Source organism: Coenobita brevimanus, chromosome 55 (genome assembly GCF_032717465.1).
Source record: "Coenobita brevimanus isolate Jiangsu-jjx chromosome 55, ASM3271746v2, whole genome shotgun sequence".
NCBI lineage: Eukaryota > Metazoa > Arthropoda > Malacostraca > Decapoda > Coenobitidae > Coenobita > Coenobita brevimanus.
The window spans coordinates 29,833,674-29,856,808 of record NC_137008.1 but is presented as its reverse complement, the minus strand read 5'-3'; the positions used below and the strand labels follow the sequence as shown (position 1 = coordinate 29,856,808).

General features: G+C 43.3%; 1 pseudogene; it reads left to right on the top strand.

The window, feature by feature from the left end:
- The first annotated feature begins 6,086 nt into the window (after positions 1 to 6,086).
- On the top strand, positions 6,087 to 6,205 carry LOC145401458 (5S ribosomal RNA; annotated as a pseudogene).
- Positions 6,206 to 23,135: the final 16,930 nt, after the last annotated feature.

Below are 23,135 nucleotides of genomic sequence, written 5' to 3'. Positions count from 1 at the left end.
CTGCCCAGAACAAGTTGTAGTAGAGCGCATTTCAGACCTCAACTACATAATCCAGATGGAGAATCTTAGTAAATGGTTCCACGTTAACATGTTGAAGGCTTATCATGAGTCAAACCTCGAGGAGACTGGCCCACGAGTAGCTGAGGACAGCGACCAGCCACTGGAAGAAACTGGGGCAGCTGCGGTGATCCCAGCTGATGACCATGATGATGAGCCCTTAACCATTCAATCCCGTCAGGAGGAGACTGTCGAAGATGTCTTACTTAACACTGACTTAGCATTAGGTGACCAGAATGCCATAAGGTCACTACTCTGTCAGTATGCTGATGTCTTCTCTGACCAACCTAGACTCGCAAAGGTTGTGTGTCACAAAATTGAGCAATACTCCTGTAAAGGTTAAGCCATTTCCTTTGTGACTACTGGACGCAGTAGACAAGGAAATTGCTGACATGGAGACTGCAGGTAATAAATTATTGAAAAGTCCTCATCTCCTTACTGCAGTCCAGTGGTAGTAGTCCACAAGAAGGATGGTGGAGTCAGGATTTGTGGTAATTATAGGAGGCTAAATGCAATCACCAAAGTGGATGGTGAGCCAATGGGTGAACATATTGCCATCTTCTCCAAGCTGGCAGGGTCACGATATTTCATGAAGCTCGATTTGGCAAAGGGATTCTTTCATATTCCCCTTCACCCCAAGAGCCATCAGTTCACTGTCTTTGCTACTCCTAGGGGGTTGTTTCAGTATAAAGTCCTCCCATTTGGACTTACCAATTCCCCAGCAGTATTCAATCGTGCCATGAGACAAGTGCTCCATGGTACTGTAGGAATAGAAATGTTCGTTGACAATGTCCTCGTTCATTCTGCCATGTTGGAGGAGTACCTCAGACTCTTGGAAATTGTCTTTAGTAGACTCCAGAGTTTCAACATGACTGTGAAGCCTAGCAAGTGTAAAATTGTGCACAGTGAGGTGGAGTTCCTCGGACATACTGTATCGTTGGCAACAATCGCTGCAGGTGTCAGAGCGATAAGATCAGAAAGGTTAGGGAAGCCCTGAGACCCGTGACCAAGAAACAAGTTAGGGCATTCCTCGGCATAGTGGGATAATATAGAAGTTTTATCCCCAACTTTGCTCTCATTGCCCAACCGCTGTGCAAGGTGCTTTGGAAACATGTTCCAAATACCAATGAATGGGGAGAAGCGCAAGAGAGATCATTTGCCACCCTCAAGAATATGCCGTGTAAGAAGCCTATCTTGCAGTTGCCTGATTCCAATAAACCTTTCGTACTGTGCACCGATGCTTCACAAGATGGAGTAGGTGCCGTACTAATGCAAGAATCAGAAGGTGGAATTTTCCCAGTGACATATTACAGCCATAAGCTAAAACCCGCTGATAGTAATTACTGTACTGTTGAGAAGGAACTCTCGGACGTGGTTGACGGCGTTCAGAAATACTACTTTTTTTTTTATGGAGCACCATTCACTCTGGAAACCAACCATATGCCACTCACTAGTCTCAGCACAACTAAGATGGCTAATGCAAGATTAACACGCTGGACACTGTATTTGCAGCAGTTTAACCTTGTTGTGAGATACATCAAGGGAAGTGACAATGTAGGTGCAGACTTGATGTCTCGCCTGCTAACTGATGACTGATGGGCAACTGTTGTACACTGGGATCTATAAGACTGGGATCCTGAGAGATTTGAACAATCCAAGGACTAGCTTGGTTCCAGTATCTCGCTCGTGGGTCCCTTAGAATACATTGCGTCCAGGGTTTGTACATATGTACTGTAGGTTAAGGGGGAAGTTCGAGACCCCCGCAGGGGCAATCTGAGGCTGTGTCTGAATTACCTTGTGGTGTGTCTCGAGCTGTGGGCCTCTCTGAGGATTCCCGGAGAATACACGTTATCCATATGTTCACTCCCACGTTGGGTGTTAAAATGTGACCTGCCCGAGATTGTATAGGGATTCTCAGCTTGCCAATATTAATCGTAAGTGTTAAGTTAAGTTTAACCAGTAAACTAAAGGGTCCTTTAAGAGTCTGCCCTGGGACCACGTTTCCTGGTTAATAATGTATCCATTAAGAAAATAACTGTACTTTTGTAGCCTCTGTACTGACTACTAGGCAGAGAGAGAAATTGTAATTTAATAAAAATTGTTTGTCACACTGACACTTTTGATGCTCCACCTTCATTGATTTCGCAGGTACAGATGGCGGGTATAGCAGTTATTCTTTGCAGATCAGCTGATTGTCTCGGCCGTATGCTGCCGCCTCTTCTCTTCTGCCTTGTCGTCTCCATGTACTATTAATTTGTATTATATCATTATACACGTAAATACAGTTACACTACAACTGTCACACCTACACCGTGTATTACATACACCACACTATATAACAATTAGTTGTTAATGTAAATGTAGCGAACTTTTCAATCAGTTTGACCTGACTACAGGATTTTTCACCATCGTCATGGAGTTTTTCCCTCAAGCTTGATTCTATTAACGTAAATATGAGGTTTTTATGCTCATTTGCGACAGTGATCTTCCCCTGTAGCAGGATAGTACACAAACTTCAGTGTGAATCTTGTATGACTGAGTTAGGATTTATATGTATGTATATATCATTACATTTGTCGGAGAACATTTTAATTTTGATGGGCATAATGTCACGAACTCGTGCGATTGTGTATTTATACAAATTCGTGACATTGTACCTTGGTGGGAAACCACGAACTTTAGTGGAAAACCCACTGTGCATTACTCAGTTTACCCATCCCTGTATGCATTTGATTGGGATAGTTTTTCAGAATATTTGTCACTGCTCCAAAAGTGACTGTTCTTATGCATGACATTAATGCTTTACTGAGTGATTTTATTGCGTGTATATATCGTTCACCCTGCCTCGTTAACCGTGGAAGTTAGGCCACGCCCACTTCCGGTGAACATGGCCATTTCTCACTCCCATACCCGGCTTGGTTAAATTAGTTCTTCGAGCAACCACGGGAGTAGGGTCGTCGTGCCAGTACTGATAGCAGGCCCATCTTTGTAGCGCCTATAGTCTCCAGAGTTCAGTGATTCCCCGTGTCTCCCCACCGAGTTTGGTGATCGGTTGTAGTGACTTACCAGCGACAAGCACCTGCCTTAGCAGAGACACCCAGCTCATCACAGCTAGCTTCATTTTCTCCACTGACCAGTATTTCTGTTCAGTTTCCTATAGTCCAGGCCCTTAGGGAGTTATGAGGAGGGTTTTGTGCAGATTTGTCTACAAGTACCAAATTTGGCTCAGATGTGGACCAGAACATACTAATTTCATTTTTGGAGAGCGCCAAGCCCAGCGCTCACTCGGGTCGCCATGATGGCCAAATCCAAGATGGCTGCCAGCCGATACACGATTGTATCACAACTTTGTAACCAAAAGTCATAGAATCATGAATGAACTCACTTTTTATAGGTTTTTGACCTCAAGGATTCCAAATTTGACCTCTGTTTTGACATTCTTGGTCATTATAACCCCCCAATGGCATATAAAACGTCAAATGAGATCAAAACCAAGCCAAGTAAACACAAAGTTTTATTTAAATCATTTACTGTTCAACTCCCGAAATACTCCAGGCCCTATATGGCAGATTTGTCTCCAAGCACTAAATTTGGGCCAGATGTAGACCAGAACAGACTGATTTCAATTTTGGAGGCCTTTGGCTTTTGATGTGAACAACATAAATGTGGGCACTTGCGAGAATGCTACCGCGCAAGTGTGTTACAAGGGTGCTGAGCACCAATCACATAGGAACTATAAGAAAACATCACTACTGCAAGATCTAATTGATTCTAATCTAGGTATCATCATTGTTCACACATCCACCTTCACACTTGCACAACCCTGTGCAGCAGACTCCAGCCCTACAGCATTTGCAGTTTCCTGTGCAAGATCTCTCACAGCCACAGTGCAGGAGAATGGAACATGCCTGACTAGCATCTGCGAGTGATACCCAGTATGGTAACCAGATACCATTGTCATCTTTCTGCCAGCCCCAATCATTGAAGTCGGGAATTTCCTGGCAAACTGAGGTTGCTTGATTGCAATAAAAGCTTGCCTGAAGCAGAGCCCTCTTTATGTGCTCAAACAGCACTGCTTGAGTGGGTGGTATGTTCTCCAGCGTTTTTGTACCACTTGTAAAAAGATGGTGCCTGGCTTTGTTGACATTGGCCAAACCACATCTCTTACTGTACATGATTACCACAAATCGTTCCAGCTTCTGCATGTGTAAAGACTCAAGGGTTAAGAGTTTGGGGTCATGGGTGAGGGCCACCAGTGTTTCAGTAAGTCCTGGGGTGCTTTGCCAAGATGCCCAGGTAGTCTTTTTGCCACATCCAATGAACTGTGATGTCGTGTCACATCCTGTAAGGGCATGGAAGAGTGGCAGTGCCAGAGACTTGGAGGGTCCAAGGTGAGAGCAGATATAATGGATGGAAATGTCACGGAATTTTTTTCCACTACCAAAGCCCACCCACAGCTGTGAAAGTCCAAGTGTGGTGAAAAAGCGTACAGCAAGAACCACCACATCACTGTCAACGGTACGAACATAGGCTGTCCTGTGACCCTGTGCTGCAGCATGTGCCAGGTGAAGGAATATCCTTGTGTCTGCCTCAGGGTGGTTACATGGTTGGAGAACTGAAACATCACAGGGTCTATTGGATAGCACATTCTCAAACTTTGTACTGAGAAGGAGCCTATCACCCACATCTTTCATGACAATCTCCTCACTGAGGAAAGAGAATAGCTTCTTTATGTTATCCTCATGTTTGAGGAACCCACTGTTCCAGTAATGCTTTGGGATCCGTGTGCTGCCATCCTCAACCCTTGTCCGTGGACCTGTACCACGTCGCTGATGAGTGAGGGCTTTGAGGCTGTTCTCGGAGTAGTTATCCCACACGGCATCGATACGTTTGATGGTTTGGCCAGTGTCAACGAAGCCAGGCACCGTCTTTTTACAAGTGGTACAAAAACGCTGGAGAACATACCACCCACTCAAGCAGCACTGTTTGAGCACATAAAGAGGGCACTGCTTCAGGCAAGCTTTTATTGGAATCAAGCAACCTCAGTTTGCCAGGAAATCCCCGACTTCCGTGATTGGGGCTGGCAGAAAGATGGCAATGGTATCTGCTTACCATACTGGACATCACTCGCAGATGCTAGTAAGACACGATCCATTCTCCTGCACTGTGGCTGTGAGAGATCTTGCACAGGAAACTGCAAATGCTGTAGGGCTGGAGTCCGCTGCACAGGGTTGTGCAAGTGTGAAGGTGGATGTGTGAACAATGACGATACCTAGATTAGAATCAATTAGATCTTGCAGTAGTGATGTTTTCTTATAGTTCCTATGCGATTGGTGCTCAGCACCCTTGTAACACATTTGCGCAGTAGCATTCTCGCAAGTGCCCACATTTATGTTGTTCACATCAAAAGCCAAAGGCCTCCAAAATTGAAATCAGTCTGTTCTGGTCTACATCTGGCCCAAATTTAGTGCTTGGAGACAAATCTGCCATATAGGGCCTGGAGTATTTTGGGAGTTGAACATTAAATGATTTAAATAAAACTTTGTGTTTACTTAGCTTAGTTTTGATCTCATTTGACGTTTTATATGCCACTGGGGTGTTATAATGACCAAGAATGTCAAAACAGAGGTCAAATTTGGAATCCTTGAGGTCAACAACCTATAAAAAGTAAGTTCATTCATGATTCTACGACTTTTGGATACGAAGTTGTGATACAATCGTGTATCAGCTGGCAGCCATTTTGGATTTGGCCAATATGGCGGCCCCAGTGAGCACTGGGCTTGGCGCCCTCCAAAAATGAAATATGTATGTTCTGGTCTACATCTGAGCCAAATTTGGTGCTTGTAGACAAATCTGCACATTTTAGTCCCTAAGGGCCTGGACTACTTGGCTTTAAGATTAGCTTTTTGAATGAGTGAGTGAGTGTACTTACTTTGATGTTTGAATTCACGATTCGCTAGTCCTACTGCGACAATGAATCCTACTCTTGAATTCATTTTTGAGATTAATGTAACGTACATTTATTTCATTGTAATTAACATACCACGTTGAGTACACCGCTTCCCGTCCGATCAGCGAAGTTAAGCAACGTTGGGTCTGGTTAGTACTTGGATGGGTGACCGCCTGGGAACACCAGATGCTGTTGTCATAACGTTCTCCCTACGTGTCAAGTGGGGTTGGTGGAGGATTAGTGCCCCCCCCTGTAAAACAATTAACTCTAAGCCCTTGGTCACCCCGTTTGGGATACATGGCGTCTGGCAATGAATGAATGAGTTCTTTTCTTTGAGCTTAATGTAAACCTAGAATCGTGTTTCATTTCTCCATGTTGAGCATACTTTAGGGTGCTACTCCCAGTTCGCACAAACTTCTTATATTAATCACTACTGGTAGTTAAGCCAGTTCTTTCATATTAATTTTTAAATCCGTTGTGCCAGCCAGGAGTTTGCACCAGCAAGAACCTGTGTCGTTATTATTATTATTAATGATTGTCAGGGGGTAAGGACACTTTCTCAGAGGCCAAAACAGTAGTAACAATACAGCATTCGTGAGTGACCAGTCTCCACTGTGTACTGTTGAAAAAGTTTATAAAATTCTCGTCTTTAGAGAATCGGTAAAGTAAGCCAGCATAAAGTAATATTTACTACTTGATTTCACTAGTCAATTCACCTTGTGTCAACAGATTATATATATATATATATATATATATATATATATATATATATATATATATATATATATATATATATACAGTATACAGTATATTATTTTATTTTAAATTTTACATCCCACCGTGACAGCATCAGAGATATAGGCGATCGGTTGTGATGGAATAGTGGTAAATACAGGACAAAAGGTGGTGTGGTAGTCATAATGGAGAGAGACCTGAAAAGACCACTGCAAAGGGTCATGTGCCTGCTTCACGCAAATGAACTTCCTTTACGGCATTTGATCATTGAATTAGAAGGACCAACAACCTGACCTAGAATATTCACAGGACTAATTGGAATGCTGCTTTTAAACTGTGAAAAACTTCCTGTTGTAAATTTCAAAACTGTTGAAAAGATATTCAGAATGATTCTATAGATATGAGTATTGATCAGACATACTTGTTGGATATTTACAATTTTGTGTCAAGAGGTCACTGTGATGAGTCACAAGCTCAACGAAGTCCAGGCAGATTAGCTCATTCTAGTTGGTTAACAACGGCAAATAGAGTTCTGCGACTATACTTTGCAACAGAAGAATCATCAGAGATTCCTGAAAAGATCATACATTTCATCATGAAAGTTTATGCACCACTGTGGTTCAAGATCAAGAACAATTCTTCCCTGAAGTTTGTAGCAAAACACCTTCATGAAACCATCTATTGTGCAAAATCTCTCCCTCCTGATGTGTTTAAGATTGTAAAACCTGTGATTCAAAGGATCGCATATTTTGCTCATCCTTAGAATCTTTTGCCAAGCATGATCTTTGATGACGAGAAACACATCAGAGGGTTGGGGTGGCGAGGGATTTTAAATGCAAGGAAACGATCGCAGGACAGGAGCAGAGTATTAAAAATTCGACCATTGAACTTTGATGCTGGAACTTACCACCACATGAAAAACTGGCATGACAGCTGTGTCGAAATGACAGAACCACTTTTCACTACAAGTCTGCCAACGGATAACATCAACAACATGGGGAAAAGTGGTACTTTTCCTGTTGATGTTCCAGAGGCTGGCATTCTCTGTCATACCCAGGTTGTGGAACGTCACATCAAGCTGGTGACAGAAGCCTCATCACTAATGGTCGGGGCATAGAAAGGAGGTGATTTCATTAGAACCATCAGTCATGCAAGCAAATGCCAAAATTTTGCACAGAGTCACAGTTCAAGTCCCTTTCTGATAAGTAGATAAATTCCAGTAAGGTTGGGTGGATGGGCTGGGCTAGGGTGGAAGTCGAAATACAGCCGCCTGCATGTGGTGAGTTCTAGGTTATTTTGCCCGTATATATTTAGCAAAATAAGCGAAGAGTTGTATACACTTGACTTAAATACAACGTATTCCTTAAATATCTTATCATGGATATCGAAAACTTTTAACTTTGCAATAAGCAGAAAAGACAATACTAGCCATTAAAAGAGACGATTTGAGGAGGCAGATCTTAACCTACAGCACTCTAGATTTTTAGCACAGTCATTTACGCTCTCTCACATTACATTTTTAACAATTAGAAGCACATTTGTCGCTTTTGTGATAAGAAGGATTATTTCGAAAAATGTTTAAAATTTATGAAAATTCTATTATAAATTCCTTAGTCGGGGAGGCAGAAGCTTTATTTAACACCAAGCATATTTTTTTTATATGCTAAGGATAAAAATGAGATACTTATAACTCTTGCTATATAATTTATGAAGGGCTTGTAATATTTAAAAGTCTGAAAATACTGTATTTTTGCTATAATTATAAATTTTTTTACCTCGCTGGGGAGGCAGAAGATATTTTCCCAGAAACATTTTATTTCATTGTGATTTTTTTCTCATGAGTACTCAGCTCTTGAGCACTTATGGATTTTGAATGTCAAAAAAAAAAAAAAAAAAATCCATCCTAATATTTATTTATCTCTATACCTAGGATGTTTCCCTCAAAGAAAGGAAAGTAACCGTGACAGGACGACGCACTTCCAATTTACTCATCCATACACACATTTATTCATATCATAGCCCCCAAGCAGAGAAGGGACAGATCCTCACCACACTACACCACACGAGGGTCAACTGTGCAGTGTAATCAGCGACATCCGCAGCAAGGCCCAACAGTAGAGCTGGTTTACTCCTGCCACATCATAATGGATCCAAACTCTTAAGGGGATGGGTCCTAATATATATATATACATACATATATATATATATATATATATATATATATATATATATATATATATATATATATATATATATATATATATTTCATCATCCAATCCTACGTTGCCTCATGAGATGCGTAGCAGCCCGGGGCTAGGCAAGTTGGTCCTGACATTTAAGATGAGAGTGACCAGCCTCACTCATCCCTGAGTGGCATTACATAGCAATAAACCCCAACCACTCCTTGGAAATAAACCTTCACGGGCTCAATCCGACTGGAATGCAATCGTGGCTCAATGGGTTAGAGCGCTCCGCTCTGACCGAAGGGTTGGAGGATCGAATCCATCCAAGGGTCATTGGTAGACATCAGGAAGGGCATCTCGGTCATAAGATGCTACACGCTCCAGTCAAAAAGTCCTCCACCCAGGGGCAACGCCTTAGCCCTTCTGGGATACCTGGCGTAAAACCAAAATTAATATATATATATATATATATATATATATATATATATATATATATATATATATATATATATATATAATATATATATATATATATATATATATATATATATATATCCCCTTCCCCTCCTCCCCTGCCCCTTCCCCCTCCCTCCCCCTCCCCTTTCCTCCCCTCCTACTCCCTCCTCCTTTGTACGTGCATCCCTTAAAAAAAAAGAAAAAAAGTACCAATTGTTCTGCGCATCGCCCATTTTTAGATTCAGGTCATCCTTTGTTGTGTGCCGCTCCGTGCTGCAGGTGACCATAAGTTAAGCCGCTGGTAAAAATTCAGGTCATCCTTTGTTCTGTGTGCCACTCCCTGCTGCGGGTGTGCATAAAAGACCTCAACCCTTCACGTTTCTGTTTCACTATGTCTGAAGATGTAAAATACGAAAATACTCACTATCGCTCCTTTCATTTCTCCTGTGTTGTTTTGTATATATATATATATATATATATATATATATATATATATATATATATATATATATATATATATATATATATATATATGTGTGTGTGTGTGTGTGTGTGTGTGTGTGTGTGTGTGTGTGTGGTACAGTGGTAAAGTGTGCGTTTTCGTACATTGAAGAACTATGGTTCGCGCCCCGCCAGGGTAATAAACTTTGGAAGCGTTCTTCAGGTCACGTACTGCACTGACGGACACAAGAGGTGCTGTGGTTGAACCAGTGTCGCTTACTATAAAGTATGCTTGCACCCAGTCGGCTTGAACGGGCCGATTACACTTGGTTCACAGGCTACACACACATCCAAAGCCACTCCAACACTACAATTACACTTACAAGCACTTCTCACCCTACATACAATCTCTACTAGACAGCCTAAGCCACTTGGTAGAGATACATTGGCTACGTCCGCACTTCGGTCGGGATAGGCCGGTCCTGCAGTGGACACACAAACGGCTGATGATATATATATATATATATGTGGTAGGTGGGGGCGCTCACCATCCACTCACTCGATGTAGTGCTGCTCTCGGGTGTCTGCCCTTTCCTCTCCTCTCTCCATTCCTTCTTCCTCTTCTGTCTTTCTTTACTTCATTCTTTCCTCGTCCTTCTGCCTACGGGTGACTTTACACTCCCTCTTTTGTCTTTCTTTACTTCATTCTTTCCTCTTCATTCTGCCTATGGGTGACTCTACACCGAGTGACAAGCCTAATTGTTTCCTGTACACTAGGAAACCATTTACTACGCTGGGTGGTAACCATATAACCAAATTAGGCTCCTGGTGGTTTAGTGGGTAATTACAGCGCTCCAATCGGATTGAGCCGGTGAAGGTTTATAGCCAAGGGATGGTTGGGGTTATTGCTCATGTAATGCCACTCAGGGATGAGTGAGGCTGGCCACTCTCATCATAAATGTCAGGACCAAATTGCTTAGCCCCGGGCTTCTACTCTCCTCATGGGGCAACGTAGAATTGGATGATGGATATATATATATATATATATATAAATATGTGTGTGTGTGTGTGTGTGTGTGTGTGTGTGTGTGTGTGTGTGTGTGTGTGTGAGGCCTCTACTGTGTATATATATATATATATATATATATATATATATATATATATATATATGTGGCCCCCAGTAATTGTCCCAACTATTGTTAGAAGGCGCAGACGCACACATGGGATAGGTCATTTCTGGAAAGTTTCATACGTATTTGCAGAGAGGGAATTGGGGTTGTGCATCTAAAATTCGATATCTAGAGCTTCACTGATGCTATGATGAAACAATTTTAATCAGCAGAAATCGGTGGCAGCTATGGTGGTGGTTATAGCAGTGACAATTTATAGTGGTTGTAGCTTTTATGGTGTTGGTGGTGGCTGTGATGATGATGGTTGATGTGATGGTGGTGGTGGTGGTGGTCATTGCAGCCCTGTTGGTGGTTGTGGTAGCAGTGATGATGTTGGTGGTAGTGTTTGCTTTGGTGATGGTGTTGATGGTAGCTCAGATGATGATGTTGGTGTTGGTAGATGTTGTTGTGGAGGTGGCTGTGGTGGTAGTGCTAGCTGTGGTAGAGGTGATGGTAGATGTAACGATGATGATGATGGTGGTGGGAGCTGCGGTGGTGGTGGTGGTGATAGCTGTTCAGAAATAGTTCTCATTTGGGAAGCGCTCACTCCAAAGTGAAGCTTCTTTCAGAGACAGCTCGAATTTGGGTATGAGCTGAACGGCGGTATAAGGCCGCGATGCTCTTTCAGCACTGTGATTGTGTAACTATATTAAGCTACCGGTACCATAGCACCAAATTAACTTCTCTGAAAAACGTGTTGTTTTTATTTTTTTTTCGTTTGATTAACAACATATTAGTATTTGCCATATTTTCTCATCGCTGTCTGCTAACAGTAGGCTGTCCAGTCAGTTTCAGCAGTACAGTCTCTCACATTTTTTTTTTTAATTAGGGACGAAGAGGTTATGTACCCTGGTCTTAGATATTGTATTGATTTAAAGTTTGATATTATGATATTCGTTATTAAAATGTTTGTCTGCATCACACTTATTACTATAAATCTCTCTTTTTTCAAGTATAGGTTAAGTATTTGTAATTTTAGTTACTTGGCTACAGAATCATAAGTGCGACTATAATATACATCATCATCATCACCGTAAGCCCGTCTTTCATATCAGAGACAAGTACGTTAGTCGATCGCATGACATATGTCGTGACATTAAACTGTTAATGACTGGCAAAGAAATGGACGTGATAGGCAATGTATTGACTGGAAGTAGGGTGGACGGTGGGGTTCAAGCAAGAAGGTACTGTATATCCTATGAAATTCGAGTAGATTTGGAGGGTCAGAGAAACAGGTGGGGCGAGGTGAAATTGTGGTAGGAGGCAAGGGATGGACCATGAATGTATACCATACGAAAATGGATGCAATTGAATTAACGGTTTGAGAGCAGTGAACGTTTATTTCAGTGTTCTCCAACAAAAATAAGAACAACACGATAAGTTCACTTTATTTGGAAGTGATTTCCAGCAACAATAAGAACAGCACTATAAGCTCATCTTATTTATAAGTGTTCCCAACAATAAGAACACCACGATAAGTTCACCTTAATCTCTTGAACCCGGTCCTGTGCCGAAGGCATTGAACAAAGAATTAAACGAAAAAAACATGAAAGCATACGAGGCTGATTGGCATGAAACAGGAAGCACATCATTTCACTCATCACTGAACTCTTCAAAATTATCGGTTTTAACTACCAAATCTGATTCACACGGAAACATTTGAATGAGTTTGGGTATTGGAATGAGCATGCAATATTATATATAGACTGTTTAATAATATTCTTTTGGGTATAGTGGATTTTTCACGGGGGTAGTGTGTTCTTTATTACCTTGATCACTGCATGTGTTTTTACAAAGCGATTTTGATGAAGCCACTGGCACTGGTTAAAAATACTATACAAAAAGGGGTCGGCATATGCTAATCACTGGCTATCAAACCATTTCCGGCTTTGGGCTGCTCATCTCACCCGGTAATTGGCTGAACCGTTTTGTTTTAATGAGACACTAGTATTGTAATTACATTACACAGGAGTGCAATCTGATGTGACTGGGTGCATATTTTAAAAAACATACCAACGCCAATTCCAGTCGGTTTATTTGTGACTGTGTGAAATATAAATAAATGTCTCTTTATTAAAATATTGAATGACCATTTTTATTTAGGGCTTTGTGAATTTATATCAAAGAAATGAAAAGCTGTAAAGAATATGGAGAGTAAAGTGTTTGGGAAAAAAATTGTCCAATCCTATAAAGGTATTCAAAAGATAGAATGGACTAAGGAACAAAGCACTGAGTACAGAGGCTGCAAAAGGATTATTTGAACTTGTTAGTACCTACATTCTCATAAGGGAGTGAGAAATTTTTAAGTAGTATGAAAATGGAGAAACCCAAGCAAGCACAATGCAAATGAGACTGTTTAGGTTTCGATCTTCCCCAAGAAAGAGGGGGCTACCTTGACATGGTTGTGAGCCTTGAAGCATGGTCAGAAGCATTTCCTATGCTGGTGGTTTGTCTGCCTCAGTGGTACTGATGAACATCGATCTTATGGACCAAGTGCTGCCCCTTCATCATCAGTGGAGGAAAGCCTGTCGATGATGATGAAGATTGTATTCATTTCGGACATCTTATGGCAGAGATGTTGGCATCCCACCCACACGTGATTCCCGTGTGTGGTATCATGCGATGCTAAAAAGACAGGATCCCCTGGTGGTTGAGCGATGCTGCATCTTGCGTCCTGCAGCTAGCTGATGAGGCCTGACTAAGTTAATCAGCTGGTCATTTCTGACTATAGTCAAGCAAGCACTACATGGCCTGCCGCTCCATGGATTTAGAGCTGCCGTATGGTTGTGTGGTGGTTACCTGCCTGTACTCCTCTGTTACGCTTGAGACATCAGGTGCTGTACAGCTTGTCATTTACCTCTTACTGGGTTCCATAATGGCTGGAGGATTGGGGGAGTGAAGGTTTGTCATTCACTCGTATGATGTGGCAGATTTTCCCTCCAGTTGTAGTCCTCACTTACCAGAGGGTCAGATCCACTGGTGGTCATCTGCTGATTTTCTCTTCCTGCTGATCCCAGGCACTTGAGGCAACCTAAGTCCGTTCCTGATGATCCGTAATAGTCTAGTGGTTCTTGTATTGACTCATCGCCATCTCTGGAGATGTCGGTCCTTCTAGGAATTCGAGGGGTTATGGAGTGCTCACAGGACCCACTAATCAGTATATCAACATTTATAGCACTTGAGCCTTATCAGATTACTGAAAGGATGGGTAAAGAGTCTTTGATGGAGAGGCACCAAATCTACGAAGAAAACTTTTAATCCCACCAATGGGAAGATGCCTAATGACTTTGGGCCTGATTGCTGCAAGAAGTCTCCAGAGATAAGAGTGCTTTCAACCCTTGCTGGGCTGATTCTGTGTAAGGTAGTTTATCTGTGTCACGGGGTTTTTATAATAGGGTAATTTTGAAATAAATGCTTAAATATTATTCAATTGATAATAATATTCAATAATACTGGAGAGCAGGGACAATGACTGTCTTGCTAAATCGTGCAACGATTCTCTAAGAACGAGAATTCAAAAACTTTCTCAACAGTACACAGCAGAGACTAATTACTCACAATTGCTGAATTACTGTACTGTTAGCCTCTGGAGAAAGTTACTTCACCCCTGACAATAAATAACTAATACTAATAATAATATCAGGCTCTTGCTGATGCATTAACTCCTGGCACAACGGATTTTAAGTTAATACAACAAGACTGGTCTAAGTACCAGTTATGAAAGCAAACGTTTATGCAAGCTAGCTGTATGGAAAATAAGCTTAATTATGGAGAAATGAAACAAGATTTTACTTTACATTGAGCTCAAGAAAGGAACTGTTAAATTTATTGATCACAAAAAATAAATTTAACGTTACAATTCAAATCAGTTAAATGAGACGCACTCACTCACTCACACAAAAGCTAAATACTTACGCCTAGGAAAAAACACCTTAATTAAACTCTTAAACTAGGATTACAAAAAGGAAATACCGGTCGATGAATGCTATGTATCACCCGGGGTGGGAGGACTGGATTAACTGTCTCAGTGGAGCTTGGGTGCTAGCGACCTCTCACACTTCTTGGAGCACAGGACCTTCCTCCGTCACAACAAACACTCGACTGAGTAAGTCGTGGGAACAAAAGCGGAGCACTAGGCCGCATTTTTAATGGTCAAGTGCAAGCAGGGGCGAACAATAAAGAAAACAATAGTATCGCTCAGTACAGCACTTAGTGACGTGCATTAAATCGGCCACTTTTGAAAACAGTGACGAATGTTTTGAAAAGTGTACCCCAAAATGGAGGGAGAAACGGTTAGCTGAGCGATACGCAGTGAGTTTTCCACTAATAGTTCGTGGCTTCTCACAAAAGGGAAATGTCACGGATTGATTCGTGACATTACACCCTTACAAAGTTAAATTTTTTCCTTATGGGAAAAAATTTGTGGATATATATATATATGTACACATCCTAAGTCATTTGCACAAGATTCACACTGTGGTGTGTGTGCTATCCTGCTACAGGAGAAAGTCGCAGTCGCCAGTGAGCGAAAAAACCTCGTATTTACGTTAATAGAAGCAAGCTTGAGGGAAAAACTCCGTGACGACGGTGAAAATCCTGTACTCAGGTCAAACTGAGCGAAAAGTCGCTACATTTACACTGACAACTAATTGTTGTGTAGTGTGATGTATGTAATACATGGTGTAGGTGTGACAGTTGTAGCGTGACTGTACCTACGTGTAAAATGACATAGTAATTAATATGGCGACGACGAAGGCAGAGGAGAAGAGGCGGCAGCGTGCGGCAGACGATCAACTGGCCCGCACAGCAAAACTGCTACACCCATTGCTGAACCTGCAAAACCAATTGAGGTGGAGCATCAAAAGTGTCAATGAGACAAAATTTTATTATCTTACAATAATTCTCTCTGCCTAGCAGTCAGTACATGGTACGAAAAGTAAGCTCGAGGTCGCCATTAATTTTAGCACACGATTAGTGTTGGCAAGTTGAGAATCCTTGTGCAAACTCGGGTCTTCCATAGCCTCGAACTGCACACGGGTCCTCAACCTGTGCCTTAACCTACAGTACTTATATTAGTATCGGAGAGCTGAGAATCCTTGCAAACTTGGGTCTTCCATAGCCTCAAGTCGCCTCTGCTGAATTCTCACTTCCCCCTTTACCGACAGTACTTTAGTACCGGGAAGCTGAGAATCCTTGTGCAAACTTGGGTCTTCCATAGCCTCAAGTCGCCTCCGCGTTCTCTCTCGAACTTCCCCCTTAACCTACAGTACTTCTATTTGTACCGGGAAGCTGAGAATCCTTATGCAAACTTGGGTCTTCCATAGCCTCAAGTCGCCTCTCAACTTCCCCCTTAACTTACGGTACATAATATGTATGTACAGGCCCTGGACATAATGTGTCCTGTGGGGCCAATGGGCGAGACGTCAGGTCTGCACCCACTTCACCACTACCCTGTCTCTCAACTGTCTCAGAGATTATGGGTGTGGTTACAAATGGCACAGGAAGGGCATGTCCCTGATTAGTGGTGATACTTTGGCACACACTACAGGAACGGACAAAACTATCTATGTCTCGTCCCATCCCTGGCCAGAAAAAGTCAGCTCGGATACGGCCCTGGGTCTTCCTTTTGCCCACGTGACCTCCTGAGGCTGAACAATGACCCCATTGTAACACTGCTAGGCGGTACTTGGCGGGAACGACAAACTGCAGTCGAACCTCGCCCTCGGGTGTTCGTGACTCACGGTAGAGCCGTCCTTGTTTACGAAGGAACTTGGCTCGACCTCCCCGTGAATACTTTATCACTCGACCCTTTTGTTTGTTCTGCACGGCAGCAAGTGTCGGGTCAGAATGCTGTTCTTGTACAACAAGTTGACTACACATCAGATCTTGCCGCGATTCAATGATCACTGGGGTGACACAGTCTAGAGCCTCAGTCATGGCTTGTGTTACCGCAGCAGCCGAAGTCTGAGTAGCGTCATCGGAGCAACTATCCTTGACTCCATTAATATTGCCTACTATAAAATCAAATAGAGGCTCTGGCATGACAACCGCAAGTGTCGTACCAGTATAAAATGGAGATGCCACCTGGATACATGCCTCAGGGAACAATCTCACTGATCCATCAATAAGCTTTGCATGGATCTGTCGACCTGTATACTGCTCAGGCCGAACTAAACTCTGCTTAACATAGCAACCTGAGGAACCATTGTCTCTCAGGACCTTCACAGGAATGCCTCCCACAAACCCTGGCTGAACAAGGAAGGTACTGTCACCTGTGGGAGGGCCTGTGGAGGAAGCAGCTAGCCACTCATGAGGCTGCTGAATTGATGTGGCAAACATTGTGCCTTGAGGGTTATATTGGGAAGATGGAACATTGGCCATCTGTGGAGGGGGGTTCACTGTCATTGTGGGACTAGTGAACTGTGGGGAAGTACCCACACTGGTAGGGACGTGACCACCATGCTGCTGCTGAGGAATGAAGGCTGCGTTCGCTTCCTGCCTCTTTTGAGCTGGTGGTGAAAAAGTTTGTCCCGACGGTCGGTTGCGTGGCTGATACTGCTGCTGGTTAGGGTACTTGTTGTACCTCTTCCACTCAGGTTTCTGAGTGTTTTGCCCCTGGTCCTTCCACTGCGGTTTTGGACCTTGACCATTACTCTGAGAACGGCCTTGGTGCTGGGATTCAGTCTGAGACGGCTTCCCAGACTTGGCAGTATCTTTTCTGCTCCAGGTGTTTTGCTTACGAGCTTGATACCCGTATGCAGTAAAGAATGCGTCAGCCTTCTCTGCCATTTGGCTGGCATCTTTCACCTGGCAGATCTTAAGCTGTGCTATGAGCTCAGCAGGCCACGACCTCTCTAGCTGTGTACGCAGCATAAGGTCAATTATCCCCTCATGCGTGGAAGGAGTTTCATCTTTCTCCATCCACTCATTTAACCCCTTAACCGCGGGGCGTCACTTTCGTGACGCTCGGCTACAATGGATCATACCGCGGGGCGTCACTTTTGTGATTCTGTGTTATTTTGAATTATCCCGGGCTCTCAAGTGGTGGCTTGTATCATATATCAGTACTGCCAATGTCCAACACTAGTCAGCACTCCAAATCTCATCTGTACTCCCATCCATTGTTGACATTTTAGCTATTTTAACCCCTTCCTGACTCCCCTCCCTACCTGCCCTCCATTACCCTCTCCTCTCACCTCCCACGCCGCGCTGCGCTACGCAAATTTCCCCCTTCTCTTTCCACAGATTTCATCCATTGAAATAAGCCCTATGCCCTATATTTTTACCCAATAATATTTACCAAAAAAAAAAGGTAAGTGATAGTGTTATACTCCAGAAATTGCCTAATTATCACCTGACAACACCTCACGTGCATTCATTCGCTACATTACCACGGTAATTTCCCCTTTGATTTATGCCTTGTAATCGATGTCTGTAATAAAAATATATATCAGAAAGGAAGGGAGAATCCTAATTGACATTTACAGTCACCTGGAACTACCTATTTCTATATTTATTGCCGAGATTTTCTACCTATAAAAAATTAGCATGTAAGTTAGCAGCAGTAAGCCTAAAGTGTCATTGTCAACCCTTCCCTTCTCAGATAATTTACCCCCTTCTTGACTCCCCTCCCTACATGCCCTCCATTACCCTCTCCTCTCACCTCTCACGCCGCGCTGCGGTACGGAAATTTTACTCTTCTTTTTCCACAGATTTCATCCATTGAAATAAGCCCTATGCCCAATATTTTTACCCAATAATATATACCAAAAAAAAAACAGGTAAGTGATAGTGTTATACTCCTGAAATTGCCCAATTATCACCTGACAAAACCTCACGTGCATTCATTCGCTACATTACCACGGTAATTTCCCCTTTGATTTATGCCTTGTAATCGAAGTCTGTAATAAAAATATATATCAGAAAGGAAGGGAGAATCCTAATTGACATTTACATTCACCTGGAAGTACCTATTTCTTTATTTATTGCCGAGATTTTCTACCTATAAAAAATTAGCCTGTAAGTTAGCAGCAGTCAGCCTAAAGTGTCATTGTCAACCCTTCCCTTCTCAGATAAGCCGCGGCATTTAGTTCCTTGTCCTCCACTGCAGAGACAACATGTCGCACTCGCGCCCCGCCATTCCTGCCGCTTCTGCGCCCATTGCAAAGGGCCCCGTGACCTCTACCCCCAAGAAAAGTGTTGAGGCAAGCAGGAAAGGCCTCAGTGACTCTGCAGTGGCACGAGAACTTGCTGAATTGTCGATGATAATAATGGACAGCGATTTTGACGATTCCGGTGAATCGTGTGATGAGCCGGGTGAACTTATCGCGCCAGAAACAGCGACAACAAGTGCTCCTACCAGTGAATCTGTGTGTAGCTCCAAGGGAAAGGAGCCTTTAGTGCAGGAAGGAAAAGAATTTGGGAAGGGAGTGAAAAGGCGGCGTGTTAGCCCCAGAACAATGCCCCCACGTGACCCAGCCCGCCATGAGTCACGAGATCATTCACCTCCCCGTTCCCCAAGCCCCGCTTTACTCATCTCGTCATCATCGTCGGCTGAGTTATCTCCGGAGTCTTCGTCGTCGGAGTCACCACCAGCATCAACAGTGAAGGCAGGCCGTAGAGGTAGAGGTAGATCTAAGAGAGTGAGAAGTAGTGTAGCTAGTAGGGTAAGGGCTGCTAGTGCTGTACGGCAACCTAGGGTCAGTGCGAGTGACCTTGACCATGATAAGCCTCCCTCTCAGCCAACCTCCACCACCACCACCACCACCATCCCTCCACCGCCACGCCAGGGAATCCTGGATGCCTTCGCGTGGACGGAAGGGTCAGATTTTGTCCCCAAAAACCTGGTTTTCGATGAGAGCTCGTCAGGAGTTCAGCCTGCCTTCACTATGGACGAAAATGCTGAGTGTGTCGACTACCTTTTGGCCTTCCTAGATGACGAAGTCATGCAGCACATATGTGATGAGACTAACAGGTTCGAATCACAACGTGCTGCTAGTGGTACAGGTGCAGCCAAGATGCAACAGTGGACCATGCTGGGAGTGCAGGAGCTGTATGTGTTCTTTGCCCTCATGCTTCTTATGCCACACTCCAAGAAGCATGAGTTGGAAGAATACTGGTCCATGGACCGCTTACTACCCTCACCGACCTTCAACAAGTACATGGCCAGAGATCGCTTCCGGAACATCATGGGAAACCTGCACTTTGCCGATAATGATGTACCTTCCCAAACCGACCCACTCTGGAAGATCCGGGAGATTCTGAACAGAATGAAGGATAAGTTCATGTCATTCTTCCACCCATTTCAGAAGGTTGTCATTGATGAGTCCTTGGTTCTGTTCAGAGGACGTCTTCGGTTTGTCCAGTACATTCCAAGCAAACGCCATCGCTTTGGAATTAAGTTCTTTGTACTGTGCGACTGTAAGACGGGGTACATCCTTGACTTCGTCATCTATTCAGCCAGCACTGTCGATCTCGATAAAACACACCCCTTGGCTTCTCAGGCTGTGTAGTGAAAGTGCTCCTAGAAAAGTATTTTGGTGGGAATCATGTGCTGTATACAGACAACTACTATACAGCACCGAAACTTGCCAAATACCTTTCTGAGCACGGCATTGGCTCCTGCGGCACTGTCAAAAGTAATCGTGCCAACTTCCCCAAATTCCCAGAGGCAGGAAACTCGCAGCGAGGAGACGTGCACCTACGCAAGTCTGAGAAGATGCTGGCAATACGGTGGCATGACAAGAGAGTCGTGCACATGCTCACCACCGTACATAAGGGGGAGATGAGAGACAGTGGGAAGGTCGACCGTAGGACAGGCGAACCTGTGATGAAACCTGATGCTGTGTTGGACTATAATATAAACATGCGGCTGGTGGACAAGTCCGACATGATGATTGGTGAGATTGACTGCCTCAGGAAGAATAGTAGGTGGTACAGGAAAGTTTTTCTGCATCTCATAGATATGACGATGCTGAACGCCTTCATCCTGTACAAGATGAGGGTAAAGCCACCCAAGTCCTTCTCCCTGAGGTTGTTCGCCAGGACTTGTGTCCAGCAGCTGCTGGAAAAATATGGTAAGGTGCAAGCAGCAACTCCAAGGCGCCATCCAGTTACACTTCCCGACCGACTTGAGCAGAGGGCGTATATGGATCGGCACAGACTTGAGCTAATGCCTGCCACAGGGAAAAGGAAGGCTGCGATTCGCAGGTGTCAGGTATGTGCGCATACCACACGCCACACACCTGAGCATAAACGCACCTCTTGGCAGTGCGCTGAATGCCAGGTTCCCCTCTGTGTAACCTGCTTCTTCGATTATCACAGCCAGAAGCAGTTCTAACAGTGCAAGTGTGGAAGCAGAATTATTTGGAAATAATGTGTAAATAATGTGTAAATAGCAGGTGAAAGCAATGGATGTTCAGTTCATATGATTGAACAGTGTACTATAGTTTCATCTTACTGAAAGTGACAGTGAATAACATATTGTAAGTAAAATAGAAGGGTAAATATTGAAAATAGAATAGAAAATGTAAATAGTAATGTAAGTAATTAGTAATATAAGAATATGAGTACAAATAATTTATGTTATAACAGTGAGAGTGAATCCGTGGCTCTCTATGTATTTTACTGACTGAAAAATAGAATGACTTCAGTGACAATAAAATAATATGACTGAATGAAACTTATGGAGAAAGACTCCAGATATATATAAGTGTGATATAGTAATAGAAATATAAAGTGTGAGGGGTTTTATGAATAATAAATGACAGAGTGCCTAAAGCGAACTAGCGCAAGTGCGGCGATCAGACGCGCTCGTAATTTCCATTGCTTTCACACTGTTTTTTTTTTTAGTATGGATCCCAAACTACTTGAAAATGGTAGAATAGTGTTTATAGTGTTTGTATCTGGCTGTGGTAATCATATAACGGGTTGTCGGGAAGTTTAAAGTGGAGACTTAGTTACCCTACTTCAGAGGTCTCCACAAGTCCTACGGAAACTGAAGAAAGCTCAACAATCATTCCAGGAGAAAGCTGAAGGTATGTGCTATAAGCATGTATAATTTTATTATTCTAGGACTAATAACTGATTTTTAGCAAATATTTTTTGAGAGTCTGTCGGAGCCCAAATAACCCCGCGGGACACGCAAGTAATTGGTAAACAAGCCCGCGGTGTAGGGGTTAAGTAAGCTGTGAGACGATCAAGGAACTGAACAGCTGTCTCCTTGTCTTGGAGACGAGCTCGCATGAACTGAACTTTGCCGTCGTCTACTGTGAGACCATACGCCTTAATGAGTGCAGCTTTCATCATCTCATATGTGAGATTGTCTCCACGAATTCTGTGGAGAATATCGAGGGCAGGGCCCTCAAATAGGCTAAGAAACTGAAGCCGCTTAGCTGCCTCATCCAGTTGATACATGTCTGCCATGTCCTCAAAACGAGCTATGTACGGCTCGATTCGCTCGCTTTCCTTGTATGAAGGAAGCTTGATGCGTGGGGTCGCCAGGACATGTGCAGGGAGAACGCTCGTGGAGCTTGGACCAATTGCACCAGACGTGTCTGAAGCCAAGGAATCTCGCTTGAGCTTCAGCACTTTAAGTTCATGTCTCTCGCGTGCTTCTCGCTCGGCACGTTCGTGTTCTCGTTCTTTGTCTCGCTGTTCACGCTCGTATTCGCGCTGTTCTCGCTCTTGTACTAGCTCGTGTTCGCGCTGTTGTTGCTCGTATTCGCGCTGTTGTCGCTCGTATTCGCGCTGTTCTCGCTCTCGTTCACGAGCATCTTTCTCACGTTCTTGCTCGTAATTAAACCGTGAGAGAACGTAACTCTGTATTTTCTCTGGGTCAGTGAGACCCATATCTTTGGCTTCCTGTACATAAGCACTGGCTGCCATGATGCTAGCTCAATTTACTAAGTAACCGAAACTGAGTACTGACTGCTTAGCGAACAAATGCTAATAAACACAAGTAAAGAGTACAGGCACAAGCTAGTGGTGACCAGTCTTATCTAGTTAACTGGCAAAGAATAAATAAAAAATGTAAATGACTGGGAAGACTCAATAATAAACACAATGGGTACGCCGACTTCCCAGGAGCGAATAAAATCGTCTGGCGTTACCAAGAATAAACTAGAGTTAAGTACTCTATTGATT